General features: G+C 39.9%; 1 long non-coding RNA gene across 1 annotated transcript in view; it reads left to right on the plus strand.

The window, feature by feature from the left end:
* Positions 1–1,349: 1,349 nt before the first annotated feature.
* LOC106112326 (uncharacterized) overlaps positions 1,350–27,967 on the plus strand; it is a 39,439-nt gene continuing 12,821 nt past the window's right edge. The window contains exons 1-4 of the long non-coding RNA XR_008748226.1: positions 1,350–1,676; positions 11,078–11,177; positions 23,841–23,950; positions 26,312–26,537. This is a non-coding gene — a long non-coding RNA (uncharacterized LOC106112326). The remainder of the gene's footprint in view (positions 1,677–11,077; positions 11,178–23,840; positions 23,951–26,311; positions 26,538–27,967) is intronic.

Here is a 27,967-nt window from a genome sequence, read left to right on the forward strand (position 1 = left end):
AGCAGAACACTTTTTTCAGTCTGAGAGCACGGCTTCTGCTTCAGTTTGAGGGGGTGTTTGAGGACTTTTCAAGACAATACTTCCAGTGCCTAATTCAGCAATTTGTACCTGCACCTACAAGAGATGGTTTGCTGATGCTAATGTTCTTTTGTATGCCTGATCTTGTGCTCGCGGAGGGCTCAGGAATCCTTTTCTAAAGCACTTTGTATACTTGCCTGGATGGTGAATCAATTTTCACACGCTGGTGCTTTCAGTTCAGGTGTGAATGCAGAAATACCTATTTCCTACCTGAGTGTTACCTTGCCTGCACGTAGAGTTATGACCTACCCTTTTTATTGGCTGCCAGCCAAGGTAGTCATTTCTGGCTTAGCAGGTACATTTCATTTGTGACCTGCAGGCTTGATTGTTTTTATCATGCTAGGTATAATTCTTTACATCACATTCTCTCTCTGAGCAGCTGTATCAGTTGTATAACTGGGTACCTGCTCCCCGTGTGGCTGGCAATGTTGTTCCCTCAGTTAGGAGCTCAGGGCTGCAACCTGGGACTCCCCAGCTGTGATCTGTTGGGGGTTTTTTTGGTTTGGGGTTGTTTTGTTTTTTGCAGAGCATCATCATTAGGGTCTCACAGTCCTATTTGTAACTGTCATTATGCAGTTTCTGACCTGCCAACCACTCCCATGGACTGCTTGTTTTGAATAATTTATCCTGTTATTAATACCAGCTCTGAAGTGCCTGTTCTAAATCAGTGTCCCCTCCAGGGCTTTCTTGCAACTCTGGTCTCATTTGATTTCTTCCCCCACACCTCCAAGTCAAGTTTTATGATCCCTCAGCAGTATGCTCTGCTCCAGTGGGTGCCATTCTTAGAAGAGCATGAGGCGGACCGTATTCCAAGTGAGTGAAAGTGATATTTCCCACTACCTCTTTGTGCTCTCCAAGGAAGAGAGGCAATTCATTTTAGTGCTTCATCACTCCCTGAAAACACCCGAATCCCCTATGCTGTCAATGAAAAGGAAGAGATGCCTCTGTTCCGTGGATGAGAACACTCTCTGTAGTGTTTAAGAAGCACAGCTCTCTTTCCACTGACTATGAAGGTCCCTTTACAGGGAATATATGTCATTATATTAAGTGGACTGGATCGCTCGCACCCTTCTTTATTCCTTCTTTCTCTTCGTCCCTTCCCGTCCTCTCGTTACTTCCTCCCTAGGCCAGGTGCCAAAAATGCTGGTGAGGCAGTATCTCAGCTATCAGCTTAAATTGTCAAACTGGCTTCCACCTCTTTCATTTCAGAGAGCACTGTAATTGAAATTCCTCTTATTTTAGGCAGCGGTAGTATTTTAAACTCAGAACTATGTAAAGAATTGGCGATAATGATGAACTGCTTAGCTGTGAAGGGGTGGTTACAAACCAAGTGAGGAAATGTTTGCATAAATCCTATGTAGGCAGATTCTCACCTAGAAAAAGCCAGCGTTTCTGCCAAAATATTCAGAATCCCTCTGGCATCCACCACAAGACAATTGTCAGACTTGATTGGTCCAGCAGGGAAAGGCTTTTGCTTTAATTTCTGTGTGTTTGGTGCCAGCATATTTCCCTGACAGTGATGTGAGAGGTGACCGGATGAGTTCATTGACCGTGCAGATGCCTACGCAGGGAATCTTTTTCCTTCTTCTTCGGCAGAGGTGAGTGGAAGCCTGCAGTCATTCCCGAGGAGGATGGGTTGCCAGTGTGCTCAATTTTTGTAAAGTTTGCATGGGCTGGTGCTGCTTAAGCATTGTAGGTGGCAGGATGGGTGAGTCCAGGCTTTGCTCTGGAGCCAGAGCTCTGAGATGGGAAACCTGGGAGGTGTCCTGGCTGGGGAGGCTTGGCTTGAACCATGCCTTGTGCCACCTTTCTCTTTTTTTATCAACAAGGCTAAAAATCAGGGATTTCAGGGGCACAGGAGTCCCAAGTTCCTGTTTAGCACCTTGGTAACTAGATGATAAGTAAAATGTGACTCTGCATTTACTAGAGAGAAACTTGATTAACTTGCTGTTCATTTCTGTTGTGCCTGTTTAATCAAGCGTTAGGGGGCAATAGCAGGAGAGGGGAGAGAATATAGATTATAGCGTTTCTATATGGACCTGGGTGGGCTTGTTTGTGGCTTAATTCCAGACATGTGAATGTTCAAATGATGGGACTACAGTGGGAGGCTTGCTTGGTTTTGTTCTAAAGGTGCAGAATGTGAAAGAAAATAGGACTCCAGTAAGACATGCTTCAGCCCTTAAAACGTTTTAGTTTGTCCATTGCCATCAACTAACCAAGAATAACCATGAGCAGGGAGCCTAAGGATGAGGCTAAAAGGGAAATGCTGACTGGACACAAAGATGTGACCGGTTTGGCTCCAGTAACCTGAGCAAACCTGAGTTTGCAGTCTGAAGTATTGGCAAGGGGAACAATGAGGCACAGCATTATCCAGGAAGGCTAAGGGAAGTGTTTTATGAAGGCCAACTGTGAAGTTGCTGACCTTAACAAAGAAGGATTTTTTTATATCATACTAAATGTGGAAAATAAATTTTAAAGAGAAAAAAATATGAAATGTCGTATCTTTTGATTTAAGGGAGAAATGCTGCACAGTGTTTCTCAGAAACAGTATAGCAGATGTCACTAAGCACTATGGATGAGTGGGAAAACAGAATTATTCTTTGGGAGATGGAGTGTACTGGGCAACGGAGCATCTCCTGCATGGGAAACCTCTTGCACATAATCAGTGTTGACTGGTTTGTTTGGCTTTGGTATGAAAATATTTTCTCAATATTCACATTTTTTGCAGAGCTGATACTTAAATTTCTCAGCTATCTCCTTAACTGCTGCTTTGTTACATCCTGCCAGCAACCTGTTCTGACACACATCTCCCTGCCCAGGTGATACCAGAGATCGCTTTGGCTTTGCAGATCTAAGAGCAAAACACAGTTATTTTTGCATTTTAACACGAATTCAGCTGCCAAGGCCAGCATCTTCATTACCGCAATTTAGCATGCATGCATGCTGATTCCATTATTTATAGGCAAATTTCTGTCGATGACTGTCTGTATGTCATTGGCAGAAATTTGCCTACGTGCTCCTTCAGAAATAGGTTGTCATTACATAACCTCACCTAACCAGCTATAATATTATCGGTATGTGTACGCAGCGCAGCTCAAAAAGAAATGAAAACATTTTTATGGAACATTTAGTTTCAGGTAACATAGGATGTTACAGTTGTAAATCTGAAAGTATTAAAAGCTGACTTACAAGGTCATATGTTTTTCACTTGCTGTTTGGGAGCCAGCCTTAGTTGTTTTTTAATGATAAGAAAACAAGCCACTAATGACGTTTCAGTAAAAAACACCAAGAAGTAACAGCTGATTCCTGTAGGTGATTACTCATTTAAAAACTAGAAAGGCTTCTTCCAAAACAGAAAACTGTCTATGTAATGTGCATTCGTAGCCTGAGAAAACATACCCACAGATCCCGTTGTTTCATCTGCAAAGTATTTCCTACCTGGGGGAGCAGTGGCCCTGTCATTGAGGGCTGCTCGCATGAGCAAAAGGTTTCCTGAAATTCAATTGTCTCTTCTCTACGCAAAACCCAAACAAGCAAACAAACAAGTTATTTGCATAGAAGAAGGCTCTTTTAACAAAGCAGACAAACAATATCATGATACCTGTTAACTCTGTTGAGGCCAAAAGGTCAACAAAAGAACTACGAAAAGCTTTCGATGTCTCTGAACTGGCACAGGCTTTTGCAGGCACTGTCAGATTTTTTATTTCACTTCTCTTCCTGGGTGAAACAGTCACTCAAACGTGGGATCAATGACTTTTATCAATACCTCGCCCAATATTGTGAAAGGTCGTATATCATTGTCTCCCAGTGCTAGGGTAATTTGCAAACAGACATTCCTTGTACTGGAGTCATGCCCAGAGGATTCAAGCAGGAAGGGAATGCCACTCTGCTGGGCAGGCACAAAATAAAATAGTCCACACTTACCGTTGAAATAGGGATGAGCTGTGACAGCAGTAAAACACAGGCAGCAAAGGTTTGTGAGGGAAGGGGTAAGTGAAAATAACGGCAGAGGAATCGCAGAGTAAGGCAGTGCCTTTGAGTCAGTCTTCCCTGAGGCTGAGAAATGTCTGTAAGGGGCAGCTCATTAGAAGACTGCAGCTGTTTCTAGCACGTAAAGCAATACGTAGGTTTTTCAGAGGAGCTGGTGCCTGAATATTTCTGAAAATCTCCCAATAGCATGACTGCAGGAGCCATGAGCTATTGACTGCGACTGAAAACATGGCTTTTGCTTAGCTGTTGACATGGAAGCTAAACCCATCCAAAAAGCTGTGTTTCAGTGTGGCTGCTTGCAGCATGAGTCAGTGCACGTTCCTCCTCCATGTCCGTTACCAGACCATGTTGTGTCCTAGATGTGGGAATTACTGATGTCGTCAAAGGTTAATAGCTAAAGAAATAATTTCATTTGTAAGTACCCCCAGCTGACAAGCTGCTAATCACATCCCAGGAGAGCTTGCCAGCTTGCATTTTTGAAGATGCAAGGAAATAATGTTATTGCCTGGTATTTGTTTTACAGAACTGTCTAATGAGAGTGGGTGTCTTGCTATTTTATATAGTGTCCAGATATGAAATATAGCAGTGTCTGTCTTGAAGTGTTACTCTCTTTTGGTACACTTTTTCAGGAAAATGGCATACATTTATTATACTCCATATACGCAGAAAGCTCTGATCTTTGATTAGGTTATTAAATTGATTCACACTCAAAGGGACAACAAAATATTTATTTGCAAGTGAAGTTAAAAAATGAAATTGAATTGAGCTTCACAGAATGGGATGGATTTCAGGGGCTGTGAAATCTGAGCCAGAAGGAAGCATTGCACCCTAAATATTTTATCAATAATTATAATTGCTTTAAGTATAATATAACTGGGCTAGTGTCATTTGTTGCTTTGCTTTAGGAACACATTTAATTTCTCAATTGTCTACTGACAGACATTGCTTTCAGTGAAGTCAACATGAGAATAGCATCAAGAAGGAATCTAAAATAATACAATCCCTTTCATCAAGCACCATGAAATGTTTATTTGCTGTTTCAGCCACGGCGTGCAAGTACATTCACCTCACTGCCGCTGGGACGTAGATACACCACAGGATAGAAAATGAAACTGGTTGGGTTGCCCTGTTTTCAAATTCCTCAGTAAACATTTCTTCTCTAAAACTGGAGGAATTTTCTGTGATGAACCTTCTGTGATGATACCGTGATTCAAATTCCAAATATACAGTTATGAATTATTGACTATTCTTGACCATTCCAAACACTGAAGTATACCTCATAAGCACACATATGACCAATTTTCTTCAATTCGTATGAGATGCTGTCAAAGCAACACCAACTCTTCTGCACAAATTGCAAGAATTGTAACCTTCCTTACATTCATTGTGGGTAAATAGAGCCATGATATCATGTAAATAAAGAATTACTGTGGCAAATCCATCAGCTGAATCCTTGGCTTACAGGCATAATTATATTCCAACAATAATATAAGATGAGCTGGACCTATTTGTACTTGAAAGTTACAAATAAAAGCAGATGTAAAAGAAAGCAGATATTGGAAAAGGGCTTGGGGTTTTGCAGATCTTTTTCAAGTTGAGGACAGCACCATTAAAATCATCCAAATAAAGGAGAAGTGTGCTTTGTGCATTAGTACACCTTAATTCAAATCACACTCATATTTTTAAAACCAAAAACCTTGACATGACTAAGTTTTATGCAGTACAAATTTTACATTAAAAGCCAATCCGAGAAAATTATACTAGGTGATATTAGACTAGACTGTGATTGCCGTATTCACGTGGAGTATCCTTTTCTTCCTAAATGATAATTCATTGGATTCACTGCATTATTTGAAGAGCAGAGCACTTCTTGATGCAATAACAGCCCACCTGAGTGGTACTGTGAAGATCCTGGCCCACCTGAAGATGAAAAAGCACCAGGTTTCCTATATCAGAGAAACTGTTATTCACTGTTCATGTGTTCTGCCACCATTTAATGCACAAAACAGACCTTGACAATATTCAGTTGATCGAGAAGAAGAAAAATGTCAGTTACTGTAATGACTAAATGCACAGGATTTTCCCTAAGAAATTACCTGACCTCATCTTATTCATATTTTTATGTAACACCTAAAAGATCTTGAAATCCCATATTGTCCTCCAATATACAAATTCCTTACAATGCAGCTATTAAAGCCTTTAGAAAAGGCCTTGATTTCGAAGTAAATAAATGGAAGCCTGAACCTACATCCCAGTCCTAGTCCAGGATGCCAACTCAAGTGAATATTTTGAATCCATTCTTTTGCCAATGTGCACCTTCTAAAACGTGGAGATTGATTTTGCAAATAAGAATCCAGTTGTTGCCAAAACTGAGTAGAGTAATTCCAAACTGATGTTTGAAAAATTTGGCAACTTTAAAACAAAACATTAAATATTTCCAGCTATGGAAAATCCTTATGTACCACACATTGAAATCCCCTAAGCAAATTTGGCACAAATATAGTATCATATATCTTTTGAGAGAATTCCTCACCATTGCACCAACATGTTGTCCGAGAGGCTTTTGGTTGAGGAAGTTAGAGGTAAAAACTTTTTATTTAATCATGAAACATTTATTGCAATGTTAACTACAAAGACCCCACTCCTACTCCATAACCATTAAAATGCAGGAAGTTACCTATTCAATAATGCAGAATTGTTGTGTATTAAAAATTTAAATCTATAAATATTAATAGAACACAGGTCAGTCTCTTAACCAACAGAGGTAGTTGTACACACAGCTATTGTAAGCCTTAAGGATGGCACATTTGTTATGGCATAGAGCAAAACAGACACGTTGAAAAGCAGTTGTCTGATAAAGGAAATTTTGATCCTTTTTTCAGATGAAGGATAAGAACAAGAAATCCTGTACTTGTCTTGGGTTCTGTGGTTGTCTTTTGGGAAGGCAATTTTCCTATTTCAATCTTAACAACTCAATGTGCTGGAGTCAGCTTTACAAAGGGCATGGCACAGAGGTGTTTATAAGTACCAGGAGCCAAAGTCACCTTCTGCAGCCTTGCTCCTTTACATCATTTTGACTGTATCAAGATGTCAGAAACATGATACTACTTTTCAAGGGACTGAAAAGACCTGGCCAGTGTATGCCAAATGTATCCAAGACCAACAGCGAGGTGAGTGCCATGCAGGAGATAAGAAGATGACTCCTGCATTATCGCAGTCTGGGTATCCATGTCCCCAGGAACAGGGGGGCTGAGTGGGCTGCGAGAGGTCTTGCAGTGATGCCCATCAGCACAAAGCAGTTCTGAAGAAGTACTGGAAAGCTACAGCAAGCTCCTCAGCAGCAATTCCTCTTAGATGTGTCAGCAGTTTCTGGATGCAGGTAGCATCAGCCTTATTTCTGGCTAGAAAAAAAACAGACTCTTCGTCGTGGTAGAGATACGTGGCTCCTTGCAGCCTGAACTGAATTCACATCTCCTGAGCACTCTCTGGCTCAACCAGGGCAGCTACATCTGTGGATCGTGGCCTATGGGAAAGATGTGCATGTGACTCGACAGCAGAAAGGAGCTTGGACAGCATGCATAGCACAGGTCCGTCAGGGCTGTCTAAAGAAAAACATTTTCCCTTCTTCACTCACTGGTCTCCCAGTCAGCTGCTCTGGGAAACCACTGGAACACAGCCACACTTTTACACAGCCTTATTTACATTTGCCACACTGATGGCTGATTAACTGCGGCTTACAAACCCTGTGTAATACCGCAAAGGCAGGCAGAAACAGGTGTCTGCTGTGTGCAGCAGGAGGGTGAGTGGTGGGTGCCAGGCTGTCCCCTCCGGCTGCTGGGACAGGGCTGCTGTGCAGGGGGTGCCGGGGGACGCGTGTGGCCTGCCCGCAGCCCACCTCAGCGCACCTGCCAGGGCGGTGTGGTGGGAAATGAGGCACCAGGCAGCTGTTTCATGCCGTATTTTCCACCTCTGTAGAATTGGTTACGCTTGTTAAGAAGAAGGATTTATTGAGAAGGGGCTGGGGGCAGGGCAGGACGTGTCACTGTCACGGTGCCGGGTGGGAATTTGTGGTACAGCTCTGAGGTCAGAGATGCTGGGAACCCCATCAGCCCCTGTGCCCACAGCTGTGCCGTTGCACCTTGCTCACAATTTTGAATTTTGTTCCCTTGAGGTAACAGCAGCCTCGAGCCTGTCTGTTACTTGGATATGTAGAGTATGTGAAGGTGCCCCTAAGCGTACAGAGGAATGGACTGCAGGAAGAGGTCAGGATCTCCTCCTCTCCTTAGACAACCTTTCCTGTTGCCAGTGTCAGAAGCAGAAATGGGAATAGACAGACCACTGGTCGGTCCAAGGAGTTATGTTCCTATGACTTATTTCCATGCATGACCTGTTCCAAGATATTCCTCCCCCAGCTTTGTGAGAATACAAATGCAAAAATGGGAACATCTTGCTGCAGTCTTAAGTGGTTGCCTGATGTGGGAAACATTTCCTGGCTATCTGCTCTCTGCCTGTCCTTCTCAGAAAGTCCACCAACAGAATTGCCTCTGGGTGAAAACATTGAAAGGAAATAAAGGAAAGGAAGGAATTAAGGCAGTTTTGCCACAGCCATAGGAAGCCTTCAAAGGACCTGAGAGTCTGTCCTCATTTGGTGGTATTTTTTCAGAATGGATGCCAGGCTGGGCAAGGCTACATATCCATGTTGTGAAGGACAGGGAGCATTCTGAAAACCTTGGAGAAGGAGGAAATACATCAACCCTGTGATATCCTTGTTAAGGAAGGTATGAGGAGGACACAGACATCCTGGAGAGACCAATCTGTGCTCTCTGAGCCAAGGCAAACTGCACAAACCATGAGGCAAGACCCACTGGAAAAAAGGAAAGAGTCTCAGGGAGGTGCATTTATGCAGGTGTTTGGGTTTTTTTGCTTTTTCTTACAGGCTATTGGTTCTTCCTCCTATCCCCCTCAGACAGAGTGGTAAGAAAATGCAGACCAGAGCACAGGAATGCTCCAACATGCTACAGAGAAAGTTGATCTTCTCACATATGTTACCCTTTGGCACAATCAGGAAAGCACATATGTTTTCACCATTTCTCAGAATGACAGTGTTGAACACTTTCCCAAACTGCTCCGCAGGGTAGTCCTCCAGCCCTGCTCCTTGATGAAGCCATCAGCACTTGGGGTCAGAGGACCCACATCATGGCCCCTCTGGGCTCTCGGAGAAGTGCACCAGGAACAGTCACCTCATCCATATGCAGCAACATTCACTGTGCTGAGACCATTCTCCAGTACATTTGATAGCTCATGCGAGGCCATAAAATCTCCAGGCTTTGAGAAGCAGTCCCTAGTGTTTCCTCTGCTTGAATTTGCTGAACTGGCTTGAAACAAGCTTGGTCCATATAATATGTTTAGGAATAACTCTAAAACAGGTGGATGGACTTTTCTCACTGCTGTTTTCCTGGCTCGTCTCTCCTTATAAAACTTTCCTGCTTCTTATCAGTGCCTATAGCTGGTGTATTGTAAAAAAGTCATCTCCACATCTGCTGAAAGCTCAAACTTCATTGGTAAAATAGGAGAAATAGACAAGGGAGAAGTTTTTTGTTCATTTGTTTGTTGGGTTTTAGGTTTTTTTAGTTTGTTTTTTTTTCTTACAAGTCCAAGGCTGATGCATGAAGTGTTAAGGAGAAACTAGACCATAGAGAAACAAAAGCAGAACACCAGGGTATCTTCAGGAGGGTCACCACAGATTTCTCAACTAGCTGTGCAGGTAAGCATTAAATCATGTTGACAATGAACAGACAATGACTTTCATTCACTGCAAAGCTTTCATTCCAAAGTGAGGACCCTCTTGTTGATCCATCCATGTGCTTCAAAGCATGATTTGATGTTAATTCATCAGTGATGCTTAATTCAATTTTAGACTAACAAAAGTTATAAATAGTTTCATAAGGCCAATGGAATGAGCAAAATACAAACTTTATGGAGAAAGGATTTAGACACATTGGTTTGAAATTAGGTAATCTGGGTCTGTTTAGAAACACTGTATTTAGTTAGCAGAGTCTGAAACTGAAAAGCAAATTCATAGCTGTGTGTTTGTCCTAAACTTCTTCGGCTGCATGTCTAAGGGCTCTTGATACGCTACTTTGTGGAATGCTCCCTGTTTTTAACAGTGTGACAGCTCTGCAAAAGATTGATGGCTGCTGTTAGCATGGCAGAGAACATATAGGTCCCATCTGTATACCAAACTGTTTCAGAATAGAAGCTACAGCTAGTGCCAGATCTCATGTCCCCTGATATGCTGCCCCTCTTAGGATGACCATTGTCATATTTATGCCATTTCGGATTGCAATTTTTTGAACTTTGCAACACCAAAGCTGAAAATGGCAGATGAGTTGATCTAACTTGGACCATGCCAGGAGGAGGAAGTCAGGATGTAGCAGTAGTTAGTAATTTTTAAATACAAGGTTAAGTAGTCTGAAGTTAGAGGGAAAAGATCAGCAAAGCACTTGTAATCGATTTGATATGGACAAACCAACTGTATTCATTTGTAAACAGCACCTGTGCAACAAAATTAAAACAACAGCAAAACCTCTTCTTTTGTATGTTTTACCAGTCCCAGGTTCCTCCCATAGGTCCTACAGAACTTCCCAGTTTGTTCCACTTCACAGTTCATTTTCACTCACTCAGGTTCATACAATTTCATATAGCTTCACATGCTTAACACCACTGCCATGTTTTACTTCATTGTCATCTCTTTAATTTACTGCTAGACTTTCTGTTCTTTGATCCAGTAATTGTATCCTTTCTTTTTTCTCAATTTACAGTCTGATCTTTTAGATACACTGAACCTGGCTGCTCTTTACCCCATTCCTTGCCCGCTCTTTATTATTTGTTTCCTTCCTTCTGCTCATGGCATATTGTGGGTTTTACAAATTAAGAAGTTTGTCATACATCTAGTTTTGGACAATTATCATTAATAAATTAAACTTTATCAACCTGTGTGCTCTCACAGAAGTAGTATGGGCCTGGAAGCAAGGAGGATGTAGCTTTCCGTTTATGGGTGCTGCTTTACATGCCAGTGCCAGAGTCTCTCATCTCCAGGAAGCAAACAGGTATGTTTACTGTTGTATCTTTTAGAAAGACTCTAAGAGAATTATTTGGGTAACCAAGTTCCCTGCTGGAAAAAACAGTGGGATTGCTCCAGGGCAAAATGTGACCTAGTATCTGTGTGGTATTTCAGAAATGCATATTTTTGCATCCTCTGTTAGTATTTCTCCTTTCAGAAGAATACAGGGCATCTAACAATTACCAGACTATCAGTCTGTTGGGTTAGTTGATGGTTTATACGCTGAAAGTACAAAACTTGTGATGGATCTGAAGAGTTTTATTCTTTTGTCCTTTATGGGGGCCTCTGCTTAATTGAGCTATTTTGTCTCCTAGCTAAGGACAAATAAGTATGCCCACATCAAAATACAGGCTAACACAAAGAAGAATATTTAGCAGGTCACTCTTCAAAACTATGTGGACTTGTTAGCAAGGGTCACATTTTGTATTGACATTTCTGTGTGACTTTTGATTCTGAGCTGGCATGGTCTCTCTTCAGCATCTGTTCTGCATTTGCAGATCAGCTGGGCATAGTTAAACCATGCCTTTGGTTTCACAAGCTCAGCTCCAGTTGTGTATTTCACTACAAAGCAAACTCTTCATAAAAAGACTGGATTTACAGTGACAAGATGCAAACTGAAAATACATTATGTATTATATAGTGGTATAAATACTGAGACATTTTATTTGGAAGAAGACAAGAGAAGAATGTGTTTACACACATGTCCTAGACACAGAGGCATAAATGCTGAAACTTTTGCATTTGAACATGTATCACAGCAACTAAGTAGAAATTCTGTGTAAGGAAAATCAGTCGGTTTCCTGTATAATAGCTTTTATTTAAAATTTATCCACAACCTTGCATAGCATTCACAGTGATTTACAGGATTCCATTTATATGCTTTTTACAATTTACCCTATTTGCTGTAAGCACTGAAAGTTGACTGGAAACTATTAACACCTGTTTATTAGTGTGTTTTGTGCAGAAGTCTTGAGACTCATACTGCATCTAATGCTTTCGGAAGAGTTTTGTAGAGACCAAAATCTGCCCTGTGTTTGAGCATTAATGAAGGACAGAAGGAAGGAAAATAGAGTTTCCATACTACCTATATACATAGCAGTTCTTCAAGCAATATTCAGAGTCGATTGAAACAAGAGAGAGAAGTGATTTCTTCTCTTTGTTGTTTACCATGAACAGAAGAGTCATAGAATCATTTAGGTTGAAAAGGCCTTTAAGACCATGAAGTCCAACTGTAAACCTAGCACTGCCAAGTCTACCACTAAACCATGTCCCTAAATGCCACATCTATACATCTTTTAAATACCTCCAGGGATGGTGACTTGACCACTTCCCCAGGCAGCCTGTTCCATTGCCTGACCACCCTTTCCATGAAGAGATTTTTCCTAATAGTAATTTTAAACCTCCTCTGATGCAGCTTGGGGTTCTTTCCTCTTGCCCTATCACCTGTTACTTGGGAGAAGAGACCAACACACACCTTGCTACTACCTCCTTTTAGGTAGTTGCAGAGAGCAATAAGGTCTCCCTTCAGCCTCATTTTCTCCACACTAAACAGCCCCAGTTCCCTCAGTCTCTTGTCATAGGACTTGTTCTCTATACCCTTCACCAGCATCATTGATTGTTTGAGATGCAGCTACTGAGGCATAATAAGAGAGGATAACAGATTTATCCAAAAAGGGAATTTGATCAGCACTGGTGATAGTACATGAGAAGGAAAGAAAGAATCCAAATTGCCACCCATTTGGAAATACATTTTATAATGGTTAAATATAAAGCCCTCTGAACAGTTTTGGCATTAGAAATCCCAAGGAGCCAACAAGAAAAAAATACATGAGGTCACAGAAGAAAAAGTAATGCAAAGCCTGATAAAACTAGATTGCTCCTTCACTTCAGTATCTGTAAGTAACATTCCAGCCATAGATCTGTAGTGTCAGGGCAAGATGAGACTTCAAAAAGACATGCAGATTCTCAAGTACATTTCTCTTTGAAACTTTGGACAAAGTAGTATTAAATTGCAGTGAGCCAAACATTACAACTTTGTCATGTCATATATACAACATAGTATTTGAGTTTGTCTACATAATATTACAAGTTTACAATGACATAACATAAATATATCTCATATATTATGTGATATGTATATAATATATTATATATTATAAATTTATAATGAACCTCTGGTTCATGAGACTCCAGTTCAGCCACAAATTCACTTAAAATTGTTTCTGTGTTTCGTCGTAGATTAAAATGTCGGTGTGAACCATTCTACCATTGTCTCAATTAGATCTTATAAATGTCTTCCTGTTAGCCAATTAAATTATTTAATTTTATAAGACATTGCATTAATAATAACTGGCATACATAAATTCAAATTTTTAGGAAGGTAGTACCATGAATAAAACCCATCAGGAACAAATTTCCCTGCTGTTGTCTTCATGATTCTATAATTTCAGTGACTTATTATCTCAAAATTCAGGACAAAAGGGCTTGACTGAAGGCATTTTAAGCTGATAGGAAGTCTAACCAATTTCAAAATGCATAGAACTGGCCTTGCTAGTCACCGCTAATATTAACGTAGATTCATAGAAAATTAGAGCTGGAAAGTCCTTCATGGGGTCTTTTAGTCATTTAAACAGAGTCAGGAGCTGTCACTGAGTTCAGTGACTACAAATCACATCTTAGGAAACATCGTTGCTGGTGTTTAGAAATTACTCATTTTAAATATGTTTTCAGGGTTGTGTTTTGTTGTTTGTTTGCTTTTTTTAATTCTACAGAAGCATATCTTTTCTGATTGCTCATTTTTTTCCACTTCCGGGCTACAGAGTAGATGCAGTGTTTTTCCAGATGCTAGGTTGTTCCAGCCAAAACTATTTTTTCCCTTCTAGCTGGCTGTAATCTTTCAGGGTACCCCAGAATCACAGCAGGGCTCTGCTTCTCAGACCATTCTTCTACCCCTCAAGTTGAATCCAGTGTGTGAATGTCCTGTTTTGCTCATGTCTATGCCTGTGTGAGGAGCCCTTCCACTTCACACATGTGCTATTGAGGAAAAAAGTGGAACTGTGCTGACCAGTTAAAACATGGCAGGTTTGAGTGCTTAGTGATTCCTCTTTTTTTTTTTTTTTTTGTATAATTTCCTCAGAGAACAAAGGGTTTGTTCTTTGTTGGTTAATCTACCCTGCAGTTTAAAAATACCATAAAGTAGATTGGCTTCCAAGTGTACAGTGTCGTTCATTTATCTCCCTCTTGCCATTACACTGACGTGTTTACCTGCCTCTGAAGTATCATTGCTAGCTCTCTTGAAGATTTTTTTTAAGCTTTTATAAATGCATTTTGCTTATTGCATTGCTATTCCTTGCTCCAGAGTGCATTTTCATGCCCTAGTTGCTCCTGCTGCTGGATGTTTGTTGCTTTGAGTGTCTCTGGCTTTGTAAGATTCCACTGACACTTTCAGGCATGGATCAGGGGGAGACTCAAAAGGAGTGACTGATCAGGCATTAAGACCATTCTGTAGTGTGGTAAGACACCCTGTTCAGGCTTGTAGAAGTGTGTGAAGATCCATATTCATACTTAATTTAAAAAGTTCTGGATGTTAATCCGAAATTGAGCTGGTAAAGAGTTCCTAGTGGCACAGAAACCAGAGACTCTTCCATGGAAAAAGCTCAACTCAGGGTGTAAAATACATGATGTATGGCAGTGCTGCTCTTCTATGATTTTTTTTCCCAGCATAGGTGGCAGTTTCTCTGCTTGTGCTGGATTTATCGCTAGCTGGGAATCCATCAGAAAGACTGTGCTGGTAGCTGCTAATTGCACAGTGGTTTCAGGTTGTCAGGTTTTGATGGATAGTGTACACAGAAGTCTTTAACACCTCATCTTCCAATCTCACTAAAGTCTCACAGTCAAGCCCAGTTGGAATGGGTTTTGTGTCCTCTGCATTACATTTTAGAGCTTCACTGTAGAAGGATGACATGATTAACTGCAAGGCTTTGATTTCCTTGGAAAGTTCTCCTTTTACGCAGGACCCCCTGCACTGGCAAGAAGATGCTGACTACCATTTAGTCGCTATTTCTTCCAGCATCATTAGTTACACTTTTGCAGTTTCTCCAACTTACTCTTGGTCTTGATCCACCAGATTCAGGAGTTTGTCAGTACGTGACATCTACCTTAAGAAAATATACAGAAAACATTACTCTTGTCATTTTTTCATTATCTAAATGCTAAATATGCATCTTTTGGTGATACCTCAGAAAAGCTACAGACAACTGGCAGCTACAATAATGATCAGAGGGCTGAAATACTTCTCCTATGAAGAAAGGCTTAGAGTTGGGGTTGTTCAGCCTGGAGAAAGGAAGGCTTCAGGGAGAACTTACTGCAACCTTTCAATTCTTAGAGGGGGTTTATAAGAAAGCTGGAGAGACTTTTTACCAGGGCCACTAGTATTAGGACAAGGGGTAACAGTTTAAACTAAAAGAAGGTAGATTTAAATTAGACATAAAGAAGACACTTTTTACAATGAGGATGGTGAGACGCTGCCACAGGTTGCCCAGAGAAGCCGTGGATGCCCCACACTTGGAAGTGCTCAAGGCCAGGTTAGATGGTGCTTTGAGCAACCTGATGTAGTGAAAGATGTCCCTGCCCATGGCAGGGGCGTTGGACTACATGACCTTTAAATGTCCCTTCAAACCATTCTACGATTTTATGGTTCTAATTTACTGTTTCAGAGTTGTATGGCATTGAAGATACAAAAGTATGTTTGGCTTGTAATAAATTTTTTTGTATAGTAATCCAGATCTCATACATTTTTGACTCATACTGCCTTTGTTGACATTGTTACTAGCTTCTGAATAATTTACTTTAGTTTCCAAATGTAGCCTCATTTAAAGTATATAGTTGAATGAAAATATAAGTATATGCAGGTAGAGCCTGTTAACTGATCACATTGTGAACTGAAGAGCAGCATGTTCAGGAAAGGATAACCAGCATTTTGTCACTCTGAAATTTTTAAGGAAAACACCCAAGTAAGCATTTAGCAGTAGAAAGATGGCACTTTCATTACTGCATGGAGTGGAAAGATTTGGGAGGTTTAGGATCTTTGTAGAGGGGGGCAAGCTAGGTACCACTGCATATAAAGGTTGCCTGGTAACACATCTAGGATTACAAGATAGCAGGGTCATTGATGTAGGCTTGTTTCATCAGTAACACAAAAAAGAAGAAAAACCAAACAGAAAACCAAAACCAAACCCACTTCAGCGAACTGTTGCTTGGCAAATTTTGTTTTTCAGTGTTTTGTGACCAATTCAGTGATGCCAAGCTTTCAGAAATGTATGTTTTAGAAATGCAAGACCAGAGTAGTGGTTTGTTAGTCATTGCTTTGTTGTATCAATAAAAAAGCCAGTTTTGCCTTTGGGCTTGGATTAGATTTATTTTCATTTGCCTTGCATGTCAGTTTACAAATACAAAACAAGCTCTGTATGCTCCTCTGTGTGCTCTTCTGCTTAATAGATATTTGTTGATATTTCTTTTGTAGTATCTTTGGACCTGATCCTAAGAGTATTACTCGTAATGAAAGGAAAATTTATTTAATAAGATCACTCATGTATTCAGCTACTACCTTTCATCACTAAGAGTGGCAGAATTAGGTTCTACATAAATGTAGGCTAGTGAGCTTTTTTAAGTATGTGTACTTATATCTATATTTGGATATTCAGTTGCAGAAAAAGTATCCTAATTTGCACAGGCATTGAGTACTTAAAATGAACATTGTTTGCCATAAGCATTTTTGATCTTCTGAATACCTTCATTTAGGCAGCATTCAACAACTTTGGCATCAAAATCTGCTTGAAGTTGTTGGTTAGCAAATGCAGTTGTCATTGCCATATTCTTAAGACCACTTTTTTTCTCTGAACATGTCCTACCTTTCTGCCAAAAACACATCTCCAGTCAAAATGGGGACAGCTACATAGTCACTTTGCAAGTGGTTTCTCAGAGGTTCAGCCTCTTCCTTTGAAGTCTTTTTAACTTTCCCCAAATCTTTTATTTCACTGTCAGGGGCCAGGAACTCATCCTACATCATACCTTGTTTGTTGCTGAGTTTCTGGTGTAGGCAGGAACCAATAGTGATTGATGATGAATCACACCAGCTCTTGAATTTCTTATGCAGTAAAATTAGTCTCCTGGGTTTTGCATGTACAGACTCAGTCTGTGATCTCACAGCTGTGACCTGTGATGAAGAACAACACAATGAATCATAAAGGACCTTGTCATAGACAGGGAGGGGGAATTACCTCTTGTTACCCTCTTCACTCTCTTCATAAGGAACAGAAGGACAGTCAAATTGGGGAGCATTACCCACTACTCTAATACCCAGAAGGCTCAGACAGCAAAAGAAAGGTGTTCTGTCCTAGACACAGGTCCTATAATTCTTCTGATTTCGGCGGGGGTGGGGGTTAGGGCTGGAGGGTGATGTTTTTGTTTTCTGATCTATCCTTTTGTTCAGTGAATGCTTGTGTCCCCCTTTGGTGTTCCTTGACTCCGCTGGAAGATGTTTACCTCATCAGTAGTTTGCTACATCTGCTGGGCAGACTTTTAACATTAGACAGAGAATGTAAATACAGGCTCCAGTGGAAAGGGAAAGGAATAAAATTGGGGAATCACTGCTACCTGCTTTTTTCTAGCATCTCAGTCCTACTTATCTTTCTTCTGTGTAGGTGGTGATCTGCATTCTCCTTGGGAAGCAGAACCTCTTCACAATCACACTTTCCTCACAAATCTTGATCCCTTACACACCTCTCGTGTTTGTGCCATGTTTTGATCTATATGAAACTGCAGCTTTTGAGGGACAATATTTTCTCAGTATGAATAGGTAAATAAGAAAGGTCTATCTTCATTATCAAAATAAAGCAATTAAACCATTCCTTCCTCCAGGTATTATCACTACATCAGTCCAGCTTTTCTATACTGGAATTTCTGCATTTTGTAGTTTGGTTTCTGCTAACAAAAAGTCTTTACTTTTAAAATCTGCTTTACTTTTCTTTTTTGTAGCAGCATGCATTAAGGTCTCATTTCTAACATTATTTCATAATTAAAATATATAGGAGAACCTCCTCCCTACTTCCTACCTCCACTGAGTATAAAAATAAAAAGAAAGGTTTTCTCGTGAGTATTCTGACTCTTTTAATTACCCTCTTGACTTTGATTTAGGGGTGGGTTTTTTTGTTGCTCAAAGTAACTTTGCTTGCCATCAATTAGAGATAGCGTGTTGTACAACAAAGTGTTCCAAACACTGGGGGAGACATCAGGAAAGTAGTTTCCATGGTGTTTAGTCAGACTAACTGTATAACTGTTGCTTTGTGAGGAAAATAAGACAAGGGTACTCAAGAGCAGCAAAACAGAGGACACTTGACGGTCTGAGTTTCAAACTGCCTGTTCAGCCATACTGGCCAGACCTTCCAGCCAGCCTGCTGATGTGTTGTGCTACAGAATGGATAGGGTATTTTACCAAGGTGAATTTGTTCAAGATTCTCAGTCTGAAGGCTAGGTTATTATATGATTCTCTTTTCTTTTTACTTTGACAGTTATGAAGAATAAAAGATGCTGAAAGCGTGATTTATGAAGGGGTAGATCTACAGAACTCACTCCTTCAAAGCCCAACTTTCTTCTCTTAGCTCATTGTTTGCATGAAAGAGGATTTCACTGTTCCCTGAAAAAAACTTCTCTGAACTTCTTTGGTATTGCTCCAAAGCTGCACAGAGTCACCCAGAAGTTGGAGGCTGGGTACTGCCCATCGTGGAGCTGCAGCTCAGGGAGTCACAGCTGAAGCTAGTGAAATATGTTGCAACTCCTTAAAGCTAGAAATACTATTTCTTGCTTCTGCTACTCAGGGGAAGAGGGGAAGAGGGGAATCTCTCTGCATGGTAATCTGCATGTGGGACAGGTTCACTTATAAAGCTATAGAAGATATGAAGAGCTTGTTTTTTATTTGGATGAACTTGCAACCTGGACATCAAACTGTACTCACACAGGGCAACCTTGTGTTTAGGAGTTCTCGCAAGACAACCTGGCACTTCATTCAGAAATTGTCAGCTGTCTCCCTCTTGAAAAAATATCTCCCAAAGAGAACAGTTGTGTTGCTCCTGCTGCGATCACAAGAAAAATCTGATTGATCCTGAGGCCTTCCCCACATTTCCATGGAGCCATATAATGCTTGAGATCACTGATTCCACCTGGGAGCTTCAGAAGCCCATGGCTCACCCTTGTCCCCACATCCCTTGTTGTTGTGGCTCAGAGAAAGGGAAATGCCACATGCGCTGCACCTGTGGGGCGGCTGATCCAAGGGACAGGGAATGGATAGCTCATCCTGTTCCATCCTGTGCTCCAATGGGAATAAAAGAGCACCTTTTTATCAGCTTGCAGCAAATGGCTGCTTATGGGCACGCTTGCCACTGCCCAGTTCACCACCCTGCCAAGGCAGAGCACCTCCAGCAGCGCTGCAGAAGTGTTATACAGCCCTGGCCCACTGGGCTCTTCCCCATGTACCTGTGCTTTTAGCTATTGCATTACGCTGGATGTATCAGTCCCCGTCAACTCCACCTCTTATACAGTCCTGCATTTCACTGTCAAGCTAGGAAAAAACTCTTTAATGCGTTAAGCCAACTTCTACCCACAAATGCTCCATTAATTCCATCAAATCTATTTCAGTCTCATTTCTGTCATCAGTTCTGCCACATTTTGTTCCAGCTCAAACCAATAAGCTAAATTATTAAGGCTCGAAGCCTTACTCAGATAATATGGGCACTTTCTGAGCAGCACAGGGCAAAGGTTAGCAGCAGAACACAGCAGTGGAAAATGAAGCACAGAAGAGATGTAACATACAGATGTCACTAGTTTTCTAGCCAGCTCTAGTATTAATGCATTTACTTTATTTTCCATGTCATTTACACTATCCTTTTCCCAGTTGATTTTGTACTCTGAATCTGAGGACTCAGGCTGGGGAGGAGAACTACTTTTCTGGAAAAGGGGAGGCTGTTTTAACTATTTGAGAATTAAAGTAGAAATAGTGGAAATGAGAAGGAAGGCTGGGTAATTTTGTCTGGGAAAAGGAATGTGTTTCATTTGATCTTCCTTACACTATAAAATGAGTCTAAAATGAACAAGATTTCTGTGAGCAGCTTTAGTTGTTTAGAATGATCCCAAAGCTCTTCACAAGTGCAGCTGAGTTTGGTTTTAGGGGAAGGTTCATTTTCCACTGAATAATTATATGATGCTTGGGTCAGAAAATAAAGACTACACCCTGGATTTGTTCCTCCTAAATTGAGAAGTTAGGTGTCAAGATATAATAGGATAGCAACCAAAGAGGTTTTTCAGCCATTGCTGTGCCTTTCCAGCTCCCGACATCCAGGGTAGGGACCCTAACCCACCTATCTTCCCCAAGATCTCTTGCATTTGATTGATTCCCTCTCATGTGAGGAATGTGATCATCTGTACAAGAAGACCTCACCTCATCCTCACCTTTGGGCTAGTGGGGGGGGGAAGAAGCAAGAAGGGGCTGAGCGAAATGAACACTGAAGGTTGACTTTTTTAATGGGCAAGTCTGAGGATAAACTAAACTGGAGTGCGTTGGAAGGTATCAGCAGGTTTTAGCGAGAGGGATTAGAGAGGAAGTCAGCCCTGTATGTTTCTTCAAGAGTTTGTCAGCTAGTCGCGCTCTCTATGGGATGCTGGCAGAGAAATGGCCTAGGGGCAGGAAATAGTGTGTAGGCCTGTACTGGGAGGTTCATGTGGGACAAAGATCTAGCCAAAATATACAGGATCAGCTCTGTGTAAAGTTGCACGGTGCAACCTTTCATGACTGTGGGTCCCTGCTGTGATAGTTCTGCATGGTCTAAGATTTGTTTCTCCACCTCCAGGGAATTTCCCAAATAGGCAGCTACTTCACAAGCAAGTCCTAATGGGGACTCATCGTATTTTACACTTAATGCTGCTTTTGTGTGGTGCTTACTACTATATGGACAATGATTAAGTGTTCTTCTGAAGGAAAAGTGCCGCCTTCTGTATCAAAAAAAATCCAATTTCCTTATGAATCTGGATTTAATATTTATAGATCCTCACATTGTTTTCCTTGTTTAAAAAGCATATTCCTCCTCCTCCTCCAAAATCTGTGTCAGAAGCATGAAGGAGAGAAGCACACTTATTTGTAAGATTAAATACCTTTTGTCTTCCTCACCACCAGTCTTCACTTGGATCAGACAAGGTAGGTTAGGAGGTCTCTGTAAAGCACAAAGTTCCAGTTCTCAGCTCGGTACAGGCTTCTGCGTTTCTTCCTAATCTTCCTTACTACTCCCATCTGCACCCTTAGAAAGACTATATTTTGAGACAGGCTAATCTGAGGACAGTATTCCTAGCACAGCAGATACATCCTGATTTATAAATGGGCTTATGATCTTCATATTCTTCACACCGACCTTTTGTAGCCTAATACTTACTTCCTGATTTTCATCTCTGTTGAGCAGTGATCCTTCGAGAGATGTGATTAGTAATTTAGGAGTGCATCCAGACTTATTGTAGCATTGAATTTCATATTGCCAGCTCACTACACTGCCTATTTCCCCACATTAGTCCTTCTGGGTTTGCCTGGGTTTGCTTGACTTACATAATTTTGCTATCTTGCTGTTTATCAGCCTCCCCAGAACACTGCTACACATATATAACTGTGAAAACCTTATGAATATATTTACTGAACCTCAGCAGTCACCTTTTTTTGACTCAGCCAGTTTCTAGTCCATGGCAACAAACTGCCTCTCACCTTGTTCCCGCTGAACAGTCTTTATCTGTTCGACGCGAGGGATTTTGTCAAAGGCAGTTTCAAAATCTAAATAAATAATGTCAAATAATTTTCCTTCTCTTATAAAATGTTGTCCTGGAATTTTCAAAGACTACTTTGAAATAGGTAAGAAGATATGATGTCCCTTCTAGCATATTCACCCTCACTGAGTCTATGGTTATGAGGCTTTAGAGGACATATAATTATGTTTATAATTATCTCCATAACCAATTCACAAAGTAAAAATTCAAGAGATTAGAATTATTCTAAGAAAAATATATATTTCTCAGACCTTAACACTGTATTTGATAAGAGTAAATACTTTTGAAAATCTAATGCTTTTGATTTATTTCTCAATAGAAAAAACAGTAGGCACTGTGGAATCTTACCACATTCAGAAGATAAGCTTCCCCTCTGCAAGTCATTTGTGCGGTCATTAGAAGGGAGGCCACCTGGTGTTATGCTGATCTTTTAGAACAAGATATCCATATGGGAGATCTCAGTACTTCTGATGTGTTCAGTTACAGCAGTCTTGTTTGGCAGAAAAAATACTTCTGATATTTAGGTGAAATCTTCTTTGTGACCCCTCCGTTGTTACATGGGCCTCTCATTTCTCTTCATTTCTCAGAGAACGTATTAAAGCACACTGGCATATATAAAACACCCTATAAAACAATGACTCTTGATGCTTTAGTGCTGATTTGGCATTTTAAGTACTTAGACTTATTTATTAATTTAAACAAAATTTTGTTAATGAGTATAAGCCTTCAGTTTGAACAGTCTTAAAGACTAATAGAATGGCTTGTCAGACTAAATAAAAATCAAATTGTTAAGTAGCAAATTAAAACATTAACCACACTTTTCCTTCAGTTTACCTTTAAAATTCTGTGTCATTTTCACAAGGGGCAACAATTGTCCATATTCCTTGTTTAACTGGTCAAAACATGTCACCCCAGTATGCTGATCTCTACAGGTCTCTGCTGTGTTCCTGTCCAATTACCATTTTTCCCCATTTTGAATTGCCAGACCATCTTATTACAAAAAGCTCTACTCCAACTCATTCTAAGCAATGAATAATCTTCTGCACATCATTTCACTTCCTTTCAAATGGGATAAGCATTCCTAAGATTTGGAAAGGTCCTGGAGGCCCCAGACTGAAGCACAGCCTTTGAGAGGGCGATTCAACCCATCTTGACATAAGCATGAAAACAGATAATGCACATTGCCTTTGAGAAGCACCTACCTCTCCCCGTTTACTGTTGAAAGTAAATAATTCTACACTGCTCAGTGCAGTGCTACATACAGATACCTGAGCTTAGTGTACAAGCAGAGGCACTGTGGCCACTCCACCATCATGAATTAGTCTTTCTAAAAAAGCACCAATGTGGCTGATCACAGGATCTGAACAAGCACCTCTGCTTGACAGTGGTATTCAGAAGTGCCTGGTGATCTTTCTGTGGCAATACACTGCACTGAGTAGATGTGCCATAAAGGCACAGGCAAATGTCAGATGCAGATGGCAAGTCCAGGCCCAGTCCAGGAATGGGGATGTGTTTTGGTTTTGACGTCACCCACAGAAACATCAAGGTCTTGCATAAAACCTAGGATGATATACTAATACTGGAAATCCTAAAGGGAACCTTCTGTGTTTAAAATTATTAAAATGGAATCAAAGAGAGAATATAATTTCTCTAGCAATTCAAGAATTTTGCAGTTTTAACCGATTATACAGATTTCCCTCTTTTATGAATTAAATTCTTTCCATCTGAATGTGTAGATTTTCTCTGTATGTATAGAAAGGCAGCTTAAATCGACTTTCATTTTTCATTCTAACAGAGTACTGCTCTGAATAAATATTTCATTTATTCAGAAGACTTCCTGAAGAAAAACAGATTTTCATGATGGAAGGCCACTAGAAGAAAATCCAGTGAAGAACATGACTTTTAGTAAGTTAAGACTGCTACTTGTTTATTAATGTTGTCATCATGGATGTCTTGACAAGATTAGGTGCAACAAAAGTGGAAGCTTCTCTAATCTATCCCCATATGCCATTTTACTCAATTACAACATGCTTGCCTTTTTTTCTCTCTAGAGCATAGGTTAGCTGTTTGCTCAAGCCAATACTGGATGTAGTCTAAACCTGCTTTTAACCAGATGGCTGTACAGATAGCTCTTTTCCAATTTTTTTTCCAATATTTTCTTCTTGGATCTCTTATCTATATTTATCTTGAGATTTTAGCACCATATGTCCATTTTATATACCTTTTAATTACTTGGACTTGCTACACAACATTTTCTTTTTGAATGACTCCACAAAACAGTGAAATAACAGCATTGTTACAATTCATGGTTGTTTTCAGACTAATGTCTTTTTTCACAATCTATTTAAAAATAATTCTGGTACCTTATCCAACTAATGCTGCTTCCTCTGAGATGTTCCAGAGATATTCTCAGACAAAACAAAAGGTTTGTCCATTCATTGAGCAAGATGTTAATGAAGACAGAGTTCTGCATCTATCACATTCCTGCTTTTAGATATGCAAATCTCATCATCAGATGGCAAATTTAAGTCAGCTTGTTTCTATATAGCAATACCATCATTTTCCTTTATAATGGAAATCTGTGTGAATGAACACTTGATTTTGCAAGTAATTTTGGTGACTGCACAAATATGTTCCCAATTTGGGACTGTATTTTCCACTCAGATGTTTAAATTTACTTATGTAAATAATGTCATGGAAACAGTCTGCTTTCTTTTTTGTAAATTTAAACATACTGCATGTACAACATCTCACTAGGGATGTCTATACATAATGGTATTGGCTCTAGTCTGTGTACTGAACAAGAGTTACCGATACAATAGCATGAAAATATTTTTCATATGTGTAACCAATTTCTTCAGCAAAAATCACAGCTTTTATTGTAACTAGCTATTTGTAGTTAAGTGGCCTGAACTGGACCTAGATGAAATTGATGCAATACATCTTCCTGGATGTCACATGTGGTGAGTCTTTATTTCAGGGAGACCTCTCAGTCTTTGAGTCTTTTGTTCAGTGCCTCCTTCCATGAGCACCATCATTACTCTCATCACCTCCAAGCTGCCAGTATGATCATCAGTATACATCTACATTATTTTTCTCAGTTCAGGCAATTTTCTCTGTGGTATTTTGAATGAAATTGAATTTTTTTTCTCCTTTGGAGGTGACAGCTCTTAAACTTTCTCCTTAATTTGTTGCTATAAAAATGGTACCCACTGAAAAGTCAAAATTTATCATGCTGATGTAAAAACTGTTAAATATGTCGAACACAGCTTAAATAAAGTCTTTAAAATTCCAAAAGACTCTATCAGAAAAGCTTCTTAGAGAAAAAAACCCTCACACAGAGGAAAAACTAATTAATTTTGGCAACGGATTCACGAACAGGAAACAACATTCCTCTCATATACTCAAATAAATTATACTTTTCTACTCACTACATTGGAAAGCTGTCATCTTGCCAAACAATATAGCTCTGAGGGCCAAATGCCAAATACCAGATTCTAAAACTAAATAAATACAGATTGTGGCACATGTGCTGGACAGTTTGTTCCCAGATTGCCGGTAATGTGATGTGCCTTTCAGCAGAGAGTAGTGGGCTTAGGTGGTGGTGCCTCCACAGGGTTGGGAGATGGTCACCAGCCCCAGAGGATGAGAGTGGGTGAGTCATGGCAAGAAGGCAGGAGCTGTAGCTCATGAAGATAGTACTGAAAGGAGCAGGGACCTGACTCACCCATAACTCAACCCCCACAGTGGCAGAAAGAAACTTTTTAGGGATCAGAGGGAGCTGGCTGCAAATCAAAACTTACTGTGATCACAGTAACCAAGCAGAGAAACAAGAACTTGCCTGTAAGTATATGATGGGTGAAGGAGATTTTTTCATATACGTTATTTCTGCTCTGCCTTACTAGTCACTCTTAAGTTTTCTCTCTTTAAAATGTTTATTGTTTTTGTTTATATTTTAATAAAATCTGGCTTTGAGTTGAAAGAGCTTTTTGGTCTTCGGGTTTACATCCTAAAGCAAAGGTCAAGACACGCATCTCAGAGCTTTACCTGCCTCTCCTCTCACACTGTTGAACACACATCCTTTGCTTAACAGCATGCAGCACTTGAATTTATCAGAATTGGATGCAAATGAATACTTACTTCTTGTGAAAATACCAGGGTTTCAAAATTTGCGTTGTGTCAGACACAAGAAATATTGACACTTTTTTTACATGGCAGTAAAATTTCACAGCATCCCATTCTTTTGTTTTGTTTTGTCATTCTAAGCTAAACGACACTTCTGGACATTTCCAGATACTGGGTTTGGGTTCCCTGTGAGCATAACTGAAGCCTTTAATGTCAGCTTCCTCCAATTTACTCTGGGTTTTGAGCTGCTGCACTGACTCCTGAAGAGCTGGTCTTTGTGCCTCCATTCTATTTTAACTCAACTGATGAAACTTAGCCAACTCTGCTGTGTAACCCGGCCCCAGACTAAATATTTCATCTCCCAGTGGTAAGCTGAATTTTATTTTACCTCTGAATTTTAACCTCTGCTTTTGGGTTTGGACATTGTCATTTGTTTGTGTTTTAATTTTGAAAAATTCCCAGTCAGCTGTACACATAATTTATAAAAATACTGGGTTTAATTTAAGCAAGAAGTTCATAAGGAAGAAAACCCTCAAGTTATTTAGTAGTCCTGTGTTTTTTTATCCTGGCACTATGGGGCACTATGGTTGGGACTGATTTATATCTTCTTGCATGGGCTGCTTTCCCAATTTGAACTTATTCTTAGATCATCCAGAAACTTGGGAAAAATCTCCAAACATCCTAAGTAAGTCGTTTTGACTTGCAAAAATGCCTTCCCCCCCGCCCCTGTTTCACTGTAATAGTATTGTCTTTGTAAAGTACTAAGTTATGAACATGGGTCTGCTCTTAGGTATGTAATGGTGACCTTAGATTTCAGTACTACTATTATTTGAGTACCTTCCTGTAGCTAGAGACGTACTTCAATTCCTGGAAAACCCACTGTTTTTAAATTCTGAGTCCCTGTTTTGCTGTTGGTGCTCTCTCCTTATCTGCCCTTTCACAGCATTTCCTTTCTCTCCCTCTAGCTTTGCACAATTGCTTCTGCTTACCACAAATACTACTCTGGAGAGCTGGGCAGGGTCATCTAAAGAGGTTCCTTGGTATTGTGGGAAAAGCACAAATATTCTCGGGCCATCACAATTTGTTACATGCTTATTTATTTGCAGCTTGAGATCCTAATTCTTTAGTCTGAATTGATTCAAAGCGAGTTAAAGGTCATAATCATTTTGGCCGGGCAGTTCAGATGATTTATAAGTCCTGTTTCTCCAGTTTTAACCAGGGTCAAATACTTAAGAGAGCCTTTAAGTCTAAGACGTTAACAGCTTCCTCATCTAAGCACAAGGGAATATTTTTGGTATCCATTCTTTTTATTTAAAAAAAAAAAACATTTGAATTAATAATGAAGAATATACAGGAAATTATTAGATTAAGTATTTTTCTGTTTATTTTCTTTCTGCCTTTCTTCTTTTAAAAATTGAATATTAAAATTATGCAATTGTATGTCTTTCCCACTAGGACTTGTTTTACTTCTATATTATTTTTCTTTTGTATCCATAATCACAGTGAAATTCTATTCTGTCCAAACATATTTTCTAGCTGATAATTTCATGACTATTACACCAATCTTTTATTACATGTGTTTACTGTTTTGTTCAAACACTAATAGTTTCTATAAGTCTACATGCCTTGCATGTTACTGTTTACTTCTGATTAAAAGGTAAACGAGACCATCCCAAAGAACATCCTGTTTTCTCATTCACACACATATATAACTCTGTATGTGTGTACACACAGACATACATATATATATATATATATAAAAAAATATATATATATATCTCCATCCTAAGTCTAAAG

Source organism: Falco peregrinus, chromosome 7 (assembly GCF_023634155.1).
Source record: "Falco peregrinus isolate bFalPer1 chromosome 7, bFalPer1.pri, whole genome shotgun sequence".
NCBI classification, from domain to species: domain Eukaryota; kingdom Metazoa; phylum Chordata; class Aves; order Falconiformes; family Falconidae; genus Falco; species Falco peregrinus.